Raw genomic sequence first — 9,737 nt, forward strand, 5'->3', positions numbered from 1 at the left:
CCGGAAGAATCTCCCGATTTCGTTCGATTTCGTGTCCCCTTTGTCACGAAAGATCCCTCTATAAATACTCCATAACCTTCTCCGTTTTTTCTACATCTACACTACTTAAAAAGAACGAACATGTTCCTTATTCTGCCCAATACGTCGTCCGTTTTCGTCGTACTCTGTCGCACTTCCCTCGCGCTGAAATGGGCCGAAGCCCAACACATTCGTTTCCCACCGCGTCGCCTCATTCCCTGGAAAAAAAACATCCCTTCTTTCTTCTCTCACGAAGCACCTTCTTCCTAGGGTTCGGCCACGCCGCCGCTTTCTCCACGCCGTCTCCTGACTGTGCGCCGCCGCTCGACCGCGCCGAATCCCACCTATCCGCCGCTGCTCGCCCGCTCGGCCCTGCCTGTGCTCGAGCTCCGCCAGGACATGAGCTCACCCGACCGACCAGCACATCTAGGACCTGGCAGGGCATCAGGTGAGGCATAAGCCGCCTCAAACTCTCCAAGGCGCAGGACTCCTCTCCCTTGACGGAACTATCTCTGTCCTGGCGGTCAATCAGAAAATCGCTCCACGCTGCCTCCAGTTCTGTCATCGGCCACTGTCTCAGCTTCTGTCCAAGCCCACTTTCTATCGATCCCATGCCCTTCATATCCTCCTCCTCCTGGTGATACTGCAACGCGGCGGCGCGGCGGCAGCAGCCCAAATTTGCACGATCCGGCCGGACACAGCTATACATGGCTGATCTCAGGTATGTGACGCGTTGTCCTGTTTCCAATCAGGCCAACACCTATTGATCAATCGCTGCACTTTCTAGGAGCAGCAACTAGCCTGGTGAAGTCGATGGTTAAGAGATATGAGAAAGTTCTTGCGTGGGTATCTCCTGGATGCACCTGTTGGGGCACAAAACCTACATGGTCATCGTACTAATTGGTAGCTGTAAGGTAGCATGATGATAGCATACAAATTCTTGATCAGTTCCTAATTAATTTGTTTTCCTACTCATATGACTGATTCTGTTAAAACTAATTTCTTCCGGTTCCTAGCTAGATATATTTCTCACAAATGGAAGTAGTTCTTGAAGTTAAAATTATAATTTATGGCTTAAGTAGTACTTGGAGTCTTAAATTGGCTCAATGATTAAGAGAGAGGAAAAAACTATTGCTCTTTCAAGCAATGGAAATCATTTGGTGTAATTTATCTGTCTGATTTCTGACAGTAAGCCAATCTAATTACTACTTTAGCAAATCTAAGTATAGAAGGCATTGGTCCATTTTTTTTTGCTACAGACATGGAGGCACGTAAGAATTACCTTCCTCTGACAAAACCTTGATGCTTCCGCTAATATGATTTTGCACTGCTTCGCAGGTCTTATAGTGCAAGACGAAAATTGGCAAATGAGAAAGTGAAAACTAACAGACAAAAAAGCATAACAAAATAACATGATCAAGGAAAAACGAATTGGACGAACTTAAGAGATGCTTAGTTCCCGGCCGTTCAAAACTATTCATCCGCATCTGACAGTCCCTAGATCCATGGGTATATACCCCCTGGGTATCCACTTATTTCCCAAAAACGATTCAAGAATCAAAAAGACTGATAGGTGCTTGATGAAATTCCGGTATGAGGCGTCAAGGAGAATTCCTTCCTCACTACCTCGGCACTGTCATAGGTATGTCTCTCTCGTCTATCTCTTTGATGCCTTACGCTGGCGGGCATCGTGAACGGGTGGATGTATGTCCGTCGTTGTATGTGCTTGTACATGCTTCGTTCTTACTTTTAACAAGTACAAAATCCTTTGTTCTTACTTTTATCTTTGTTTCCCGTGCTCATGTACATACAGCCAAGGTAGATTCGGCCCCTGCTAAATATTGAATAGTTGTACATCCAACCATTGGGAATCCTTCGGCAGTAATTGAAAAAGTACTTATGATTTGTTCTTTACTGCTACCGTGGGGTTGGAAAGGATGCTAATTGCGGTAATCACTTTTGTCAAGAGAGGACTGTCTGATAAATGTTTTTAGTTCTGTTAATTAAAGAACAAAAAGTAGACAAGTAATCATGTGTGTCTATGTTTTGTTTCTCAATAACTATTTAATCAAGCTCCTACATGCTCTGTCTCGCTATTGATTTTTTAGTGATTTGGGGATTATTTCCAGGGTTTACTGGTGGATGCTGAATTAGGGAAGAGAGACGCTGCCCCATGCCATGGTTACAATTTGAAGCTGGTAATTCCGAGTGCTTAATTATTCGTTGCTGGTAAAATTTAATACATCATTCTCTTCTTGGTCATGCCTTTTATTCAATTTATTATGGATGTGTCGTACAGTATAAATAGTTTATGTCATCCTTTGAGTAATGGAGTCCTCAAGTTGTCCTTACAAAATGATGCAGTTGTTGCACTGAAGAAGATGAGCGATAAGGTTTGCAAATATAGCACAAGTCAAGATCTCACGATAATACGAAAGTCTTAGTGTTGTTATTTTCCTTATGCTAACACAATTATTGCACAAATAATTGTTTCAGCAGCTTACTGGAAGGAAAATGTGGTGCACTATGAGAACATCAGATGATTTGTTGTTACCATTGAGTAAGGTGCTTATTTGGTATCATTTCTTGTATTTGGAATTTGTGATGTTAAATGGAGCCCTGGACATGCACCTTAAATTTGCGGGCCTTGCGGTGTTCCGCTTGGCTTCCTACTAGAGATGCATTCAGCTTATTTCATGGGTATATACCCCCTGGGTATCCACTTATTTCCCAAAAACGATTCAAGAATCAAAAAGACTGATAGGTGCTTGATGAAATTCCGGTATGAGGCGTCAAGGAGAATTCCTTCCTCACTACCTCGGCACTGTCACAGGTATGTCTCTCTCGTCTCTCTCTTTGATGCCTTGCGCTGGCGGGCATCGTGAACGGGTGGATGTATGTCCGTCGTTGTATGTGCTTGTACATGCTTCGTTCTTACTTTTAACAAGTACAAAATCCTTTGTTCTTACTTTTATCTTTGTTTCCGTGCTCATGTACATACAGCCAAGGTAGATTCGGCCCTGCTAAATATTGAATAGTTGTACATCCAACCATTGGGAATCCTTCGGCAGTAATTGAAAAAGTACTTATGATTTGTTCTTTACGCTACCGTGGGGTTGGAAAGGATGCTAATTGCGGTAATCACTTTTGTCAAGAGAGGACTGTCTGATAAATGTTTTTAGTTCTGTTAATTAAAGAACAAAAAGTAGACAAGTAATCATGTGTGTCTATGTTTTGTTTCTCAATAACTATTTAATCAAGCTCCTACATGCTCTGTCTCGCTATTGATTTTTTAGTGATTTGGGGATTATTTCCATGGTTTACTGGTGGATGCTGAATTAGGGAAGAGAGACGCTGCCCCATGCCATGGTTACAATTTGAAGCTGGTAATTCCGAGTGCTTAATTATTCGTTCTTTGGTAAAATTTACTACATCATTCTCTTCTTGGTCATGCCTTTTATTCAATTTATTATGGATGTGTCGTATAGTATAAATAGTTTATGTCATCCTTTGAGTAATGGAGTCCTCAAGTTGTCCTTACAAAATGATGCAGCTGTTGCCTTTGAAGAAGATGAGCGATAAGGTTTGCAAATATAGCACAAGTCAAGATCTCACGATAATACGAAAGTCTTAGTGTTGTTATTTTCCTTATGCTAACACAATTGTTGCACAAATAATTGTTTCAGCAGCTTTCTGGAAGGAACATGTGGTGCACTATGAGAACATCAGATGATTTGTTGTTACCATTGAGTAAGGTGCTTATTTGGTATCATTTCTTGTATTTGGAATTTGTGATGTTAAATGGAGCCCTGGACATGCACCTTAAATTTGCGGGCCTTGCGGTGTTCCGCTTGGCTTCCTACTAGAGATGCATTCAGCTTTTAGGCTACTGCGTTTCCTACCATCGCTTGAAAGGCCTACCGCTTGGTAGGCCTGTAAGTGGAAGCGGCTGGCCATGGGGCCGCCAGCCCAAGCCCACTAAACTCGCTAAGTGAACGCCCACGGAAACGGATAGAATCGTGGCGGAAACTCACGATGCGCCCGCTACCGCCGCCGCTGTGACGCATCGTGACCCCATTCATGGCGATGGAGGCGGGCGTCATTCCCAAGGATACACCCCACCGTCGCCGCCCCATCCCTCCCCCTCTCCCTCAGCTCGTCTGCTCCGGCCGCCTCCATCCCGTCGCTCGAGCATCCGGTGTCCGGCGAGATCCGTGGGGAGTAGCCATCGTCCGGTAAGGTCCGTGGGGAGCAACCAGCGCCCGACCATGTTAGTAAGGAGGATCAGGGTGGCAACGGGGTCGTCGTCGACCTTGCAGAACCGCTGCCCGCGGTCGCACCGCCCTCCGACACGGCTGTCGGCTGGTCGCAGCAACACACACCGGAAGGATGCTGTTCAGTGTACCCTGTCGAGCTCCTCATTGACCTCGTAGCACCAGCCTTCCGCGGTCACAAAAACTCCGCGGCACCAGTTGCAGCGCGGCCGTTCCTGGTCGCACAATTGCGCCACCGGCTTGAAGCGACGAGGCCCATGATCTGGGAAGATTCTGTGCGGAATTCCTGGAGAAGAGAACGGGAGGAAGGGGAAAGTGGAGCGAAACGAATGGAAGAGAAGCATCCAGAATAGATAAAATATCGTGTTGGGCCTGTGTACCTCTTAGCTGTGTCACAGGTTGACAGAAACGTGGCGGACGTAAGTGGGCGTAGCGGCCGGTCGCTAAACCTGATGGTATTGTACGGGAAAATCGTGAGTGTATCGTATAGCTTGAACCGCGGAAGAGATCACTTGGTGGGCCGCCGTGGGCGTGTCCACTTACAGGTATACCGCTTGGCTTCCTACTAGAGATGCAAAATTTCTTTCCTGACCAGACAGATTGAAAAATGTATGTACTCGTGTATGTTCGTGGAATGTACAATTCCGGCATGAAATGTACATTTTTTTTGAATAGGGATCTGGCGTAGAACCAACTTACATGTGATATTTCAAGGCTTATCTATCGAAATGAAGTTCTGCATACATGTAAGTTGTACTCTGCCCTACACCATATAGTTTTTTCTTTCTATTTACCCGATCGTTAATAGGAGAAGATACTAGCATTTTGTCATATTTATCTTCATAGGTTTGAGCGGTAATTCACTTACTGGAACCTTGTCACCTGATTTGTGCTAGCTGACTTGCACGCGGTACTTGTAAGTTCTATGCTTACTCGGAGATGCTGCTTCATATCATGCTAATTAATCTTCATTTATGAAATACATGGACATTTCATATAACCAAATTTTCAGAAAAAAATACCATACAACGACGGTTTCTTTCTAATAGCCACAGTGTAAGCCATCCTGATTCCGTGCAAATCTTATAAACTCTACCTTTTGTACACTTGCAATATATTGTTATATATTCACATTCTGACTTAAGCTTAACTTTTTCGTAGGTCCATAAGACAAACATATGCTTGTTGCTTGAGAGCTATTGAAATGTACTTGTATGGTCCACCATGGTGCATTGATTAATTTACTATATCAGTTACATATGCTTGGGAAGATATGTATCACCTAGCAGTTTATTGACGATGAAATTCTTAGCTTTGTTTACTTACAAATGCTTTGGAAGTGAGGGAAATGCACTTAGTTGGTTTATGTATGTTTTTAGTTTATTTCTTGGTTAGCGTCAAGTTGAATTTATTGGTGCATTGAAACAATTAAAACATACAAATGCTTAGGAAGGAAATTATATCATCCAACGGTTTATTAGTGATGACATTTCTAGCTATTAGTCTTTCCAACAAGTTTCATTTTGTTTATTTCAGTTTTGATGCTTCACAAACCTCCTCTCTATGAACATTTGTGTGTAGCTACAAGCCAATCCAACCTATGATTAGAAGGGCTGGTACGGGCGAGACTATTGGAGGTAAGCATGTCACTACTATGCCGAGAAGAAAACAACGCCATTTATTAAAACAGAGTGACACACATGTATTCATTATTATTGATGTGAAAATACAATCAGCTTGGTTGGAGTAGTGTACCAGATGGGTGGAGTTGTATCGAAAGCCCTTAGAGCTATCTTTAGTGAAATTATTATGAAGAGAAACGCTGTTAGACTGAACTTGATATCCATGATTTACTATGTGAGCCTTGAAGGTATCTTGTCCAACGTCTCTCTAGATTAATCGCGTGATCATTCCTTGGTTATTCCTAGAAGCCAAAGATGGATGCAAGTTCATGGAACTTCCACTTGATTACATTGTTCTTAAACTGCATGTGCACGTTCGTACTTAACATATCAGTATTCCATTGTAACTATGCCATGTGTGCATCTAATTTTTGTTTATATAAGCCCTGTTACCTCTTTGTAGTTCGGAGTAAAAAATTGTGTATTAATATCCTTGATAAAAGATCATTATTGATAGGCCATTCTTTTTCTTGAATTTCATGTTGTTATGACAAAATTAATGAAATTCACACTCTGATAGTTGATAAATGAGCACCCGCAACTATTTTCTATCAAATCACCATGCAAGAATGAACTATAATTTATGGTGTAGTCATAGTACTTGTGTTGGGAGTTACAACTAGAATCAGATGCAATGGTCTTTATGTGCTGGCTACTATGATGGATGCTATAAAGATATTTGCTTAGACAAACAGTTTATGTTTTCCCTTATTTGTCGTCCATGAGGTCATAAATTTGATCTAATGTAGTGTTCCAATGTTGCCCCATAGTATGCTACAATATGTATTACAAATTTGCCTAGAGAAAAACATGAACGACAAATGGGGAACGACTAATCTGAGAGAATATCTCTCAACTTTTTTATGAGCTAATAAGGTCTAGCTGTTTAAAAGATTCTGTGTTATTGGTATCACATTTTAATGATAGTTGTGCAAGGAAAGAGACTTTTGGTACTACATGGTCCGAGAAAAAATTGATTGTTTTTCACTTTATCGCCAGGATGCCCAGTTTTTTGCGCTCTTTATCGACACATGTGCATACAGACCAGTCGATCATCAGAATGGAAACATATTGTGGATGAACGTGATCCCATTGAAGTTCTTTGGCAGAAGGAATGTGTGTTCTACAAGATAGTATGAGCCCCTTATTGATAGTATGTCATGAGGATTAAATGTGAAGCCGACACATGTTCCCTTATCTGCATATTGCTCTATTGTCAAGGAAGATTGGTGTGAAGATACAATAGTCTACTTTAACAATTTACCACAATGCAAAGTTAATGGTTAGATTTTGAAGGTGTGACGAAATGTGCTATTCAACGCAAAAAAAAGCTATTTAGCAACAAAACTGTTCATATTTCAGTAGAGTAGAAAATCGGCAAGTTCCTTTCATGATTTTTGTTTTCACTATCTCTTCTAACATCTTTTATGATCTTATTTTAATGTAGTGCATTTGCTAAATAGTTAACAAATTTGAGTAATTTGATGTGTGCAAGTCAGTAACACAAATAGATGAGTTGTTCTACCAAGAATACTTTCTAAAATGGTGTGTACTTAGTGTAGGCTCATATTTTCCAAAAAAATGTTGTGAGAGTTTCGCATGTCTCAATCGTAATTTTGGGTTAACCATCTTTTTTATTTGCTTACATGTATTGTTAACCCGTGGCAACGCACGGGCATTTTACTAGTCTCCCTAAAATCCCCAATTTTTGCGCCGCCAGGCTGCGCGAATTTCTCGCCGGAGTTCCGATCGGCCGCCGCCATTGAAGCTCAGAACCGGAGGTTCCCGTCGCCCAGAGAGCCCCTCCTTCACTTCATGTTGTTCCCCTTCGTCAGCCGCTTCGCCTCAACCCTTTTTCCCCAACTGCAGGGCACGGAACCGCTCGGGAGAGGTCGCCGGAGCTTTCGCCGGAGTTCACCATCGCTCGGAGCTCCATCCGCTCGTAGCTGCCACCCGAGAGAGAAATACACGACGGGAGAAACATTACTGTGACCGTTGTTGTCCGCAACATCTCGTCGGCCGAGTCTCCAGCGCCAAGGACTACCAGAGACGCCGGGACGACGTCGCCGTCCACGCCTGACCACCACGCCGTCTGGTTCATCCTAATCGACCATCACCAGCAGGGTAATGCACTGAACCAGAACAACGTATCACATATGACCACGTCTACCCTTTTTTTCTTTTCTCACCCCGCGCACATTGCGATCGATCTGTTCATATGTGCTAGCTAAAATCTAACTTCTAAATTCCACATCAAATAATCTATAGCTCCGTTTTAGGTGATTCTTTTTGCATTGAGTTCGAAATTAAATTCCCTGCAACTTTCGTGTACAAAGTTTCTCCATCCGAGCAACTTTTTTTGACAATTTTTCGGACAAAATTATTAAAAGACCGCGAAATGTTTAATATTGTAAAAATCTTAACTATTGTTTCGTAACTCGGATTTGAGCAAATAATATACTGATGGATTCAGAAAAATGAGAAGAATATTTTGGTACTGTTAGTTTGTGCTTTTACGAAACTTGCGAATTTTGCAAATTAAAATCGTGTATATAGTATTTTTAGTATATTTTAAATTCTGTAAAATATTTTAATATGAATCCAACGCCAAATTGCAGATACTTAAATTACCTATCCACCAGTATGCTTGCAACTGATATTAGAAATTATTTTACACACATATATTTTGTTCATGGTTAAATGACTATTTGAAACCTTTATTGCATAAAATAATTGTTTATAAAAAGGTTTGATACCAAATTTCTTTCCAAAGCATGCATGCATAATTTCATTATGTGTTTTACTTGTTTGCATTGTTTGATGTTTGATTGTGAATTATTTTGCTTGCGTTAGATTGTCCGGATTGCAACGAGTGCGATTGCGACGACTGTCTGGCAAGTGTCACAAACTCATTATCCTACTATTTTCTATGCATTGGTAGTTGTTTTATGTGCATACTGTTTTCAAATTGCTGGCTTTGGGATATTATCAAAGTGGAGAGATTGCGAGAGATAAATGTTTTATTCTCTTAATGAAACAACCATATCAAATTAATACACCCCTGAGTGGTAAGTGGTAATGCTTGGTTTATGTTGAATGGTTGCACCGGGGTCCTTTCTATGGCAGAACCGTGTGCATCACACTTGAGGTTGGCCACCCAGGAACAAAGAGATTAGCCCGGTTTTATTGTTTTAGTAGCTTCCAGTACAACCACATGCTATATGGGCTCTGGCTAGATTGAGTAGGTTGCGAGAACTCGACCCAATGTACAGAGGGTGGTAGGTGTTGGTAGGCCAGAGCGCGTCCATTGTGGTTGAGGTATTGCTTCTGAAAGGTCTTGTCCTAGTCGACATCTGTCCATTTGAGCAAAATGCGCATCATGGAAGAAGAACAGACTAGGTCATGTGGGGAATGTGTACAACCTCTCGAGAGTGTCAATCTAAGTACTTAGCAGTGTCCCCGGTTACGGACATCTATGAGCGATTAGAGCTTGAAACTGTTGGATAATCTCGTCAGTCGAATTTCTGAAACTAATGCACCAGGTGGATTATGGGTAGTAATTAGTCTTACTGAAATACTATGTTTTAAGAGTAGGAAAAATAAAACTGGCTTTACGCAAATATGAACTACACCTGCCAAATATCATGTAGCGATAGGCGCCAGAAAAAGTCACCATAGTGACATCTTGCCATTTCCATTCCAAGTATAATGACCCTTCGGGGCTGCAACGTTTTATGTTGCAGGTTATTCTGAAGACGAGTAA

The 9,737-nt window shown here is 41.9% G+C and overlaps 2 long non-coding RNA genes across 13 annotated transcripts; both read left to right on the forward strand.

Moving 5' to 3' along the window:
* The first annotated feature begins 202 nt into the window (after positions 1–202).
* On the forward strand, positions 203–3,039 carry LOC139836155 (uncharacterized). Of its 6 annotated transcripts, XR_011752545.1 has the most exons (8): positions 204–739; positions 806–932; positions 1,357–1,660; positions 1,832–1,967; positions 2,148–2,216; positions 2,318–2,411; positions 2,515–2,851; positions 3,022–3,039. It is a non-coding gene; the product is annotated as an uncharacterized lncRNA (long non-coding RNA). The 6 variants fall into 6 exon arrangements; XR_011752549.1 differs by lacking the exon at positions 3,022–3,039 and having other exon boundaries at positions 203–739; positions 812–932; positions 2,515–2,996; XR_011752544.1 differs by lacking the exon at positions 3,022–3,039 and having other exon boundaries at positions 2,515–2,996.
* Positions 3,040–3,581: 542 nt separating this feature from the next.
* Positions 3,582–9,439, forward strand: LOC127335698 (uncharacterized). 7 transcript variants are annotated; one of them, XR_007872942.2, is made up of 7 exons: positions 3,582–3,601; positions 3,705–3,773; positions 4,968–5,038; positions 5,139–5,929; positions 6,974–7,755; positions 7,844–8,098; positions 8,828–9,438. It is a non-coding gene; the product is annotated as an uncharacterized lncRNA (long non-coding RNA). The 7 variants fall into 7 exon arrangements; XR_007872946.2 differs by lacking the exon at positions 3,582–3,601 and having other exon boundaries at positions 3,608–5,038; positions 5,139–5,348; positions 5,454–5,929; positions 8,828–9,439; XR_011752554.1 differs by lacking the exon at positions 3,582–3,601 and having other exon boundaries at positions 3,608–5,038; positions 5,139–5,208; positions 5,305–5,929; positions 8,828–9,439.
* The last annotated feature ends 298 nt before the right edge of the window (positions 9,440–9,737 follow it).

The sequence above is a fragment of the Lolium perenne genome, chromosome 2 (genome assembly GCF_019359855.2).
Source record: "Lolium perenne isolate Kyuss_39 chromosome 2, Kyuss_2.0, whole genome shotgun sequence".
Taxonomy (NCBI): domain Eukaryota; kingdom Viridiplantae; phylum Streptophyta; class Magnoliopsida; order Poales; family Poaceae; genus Lolium; species Lolium perenne.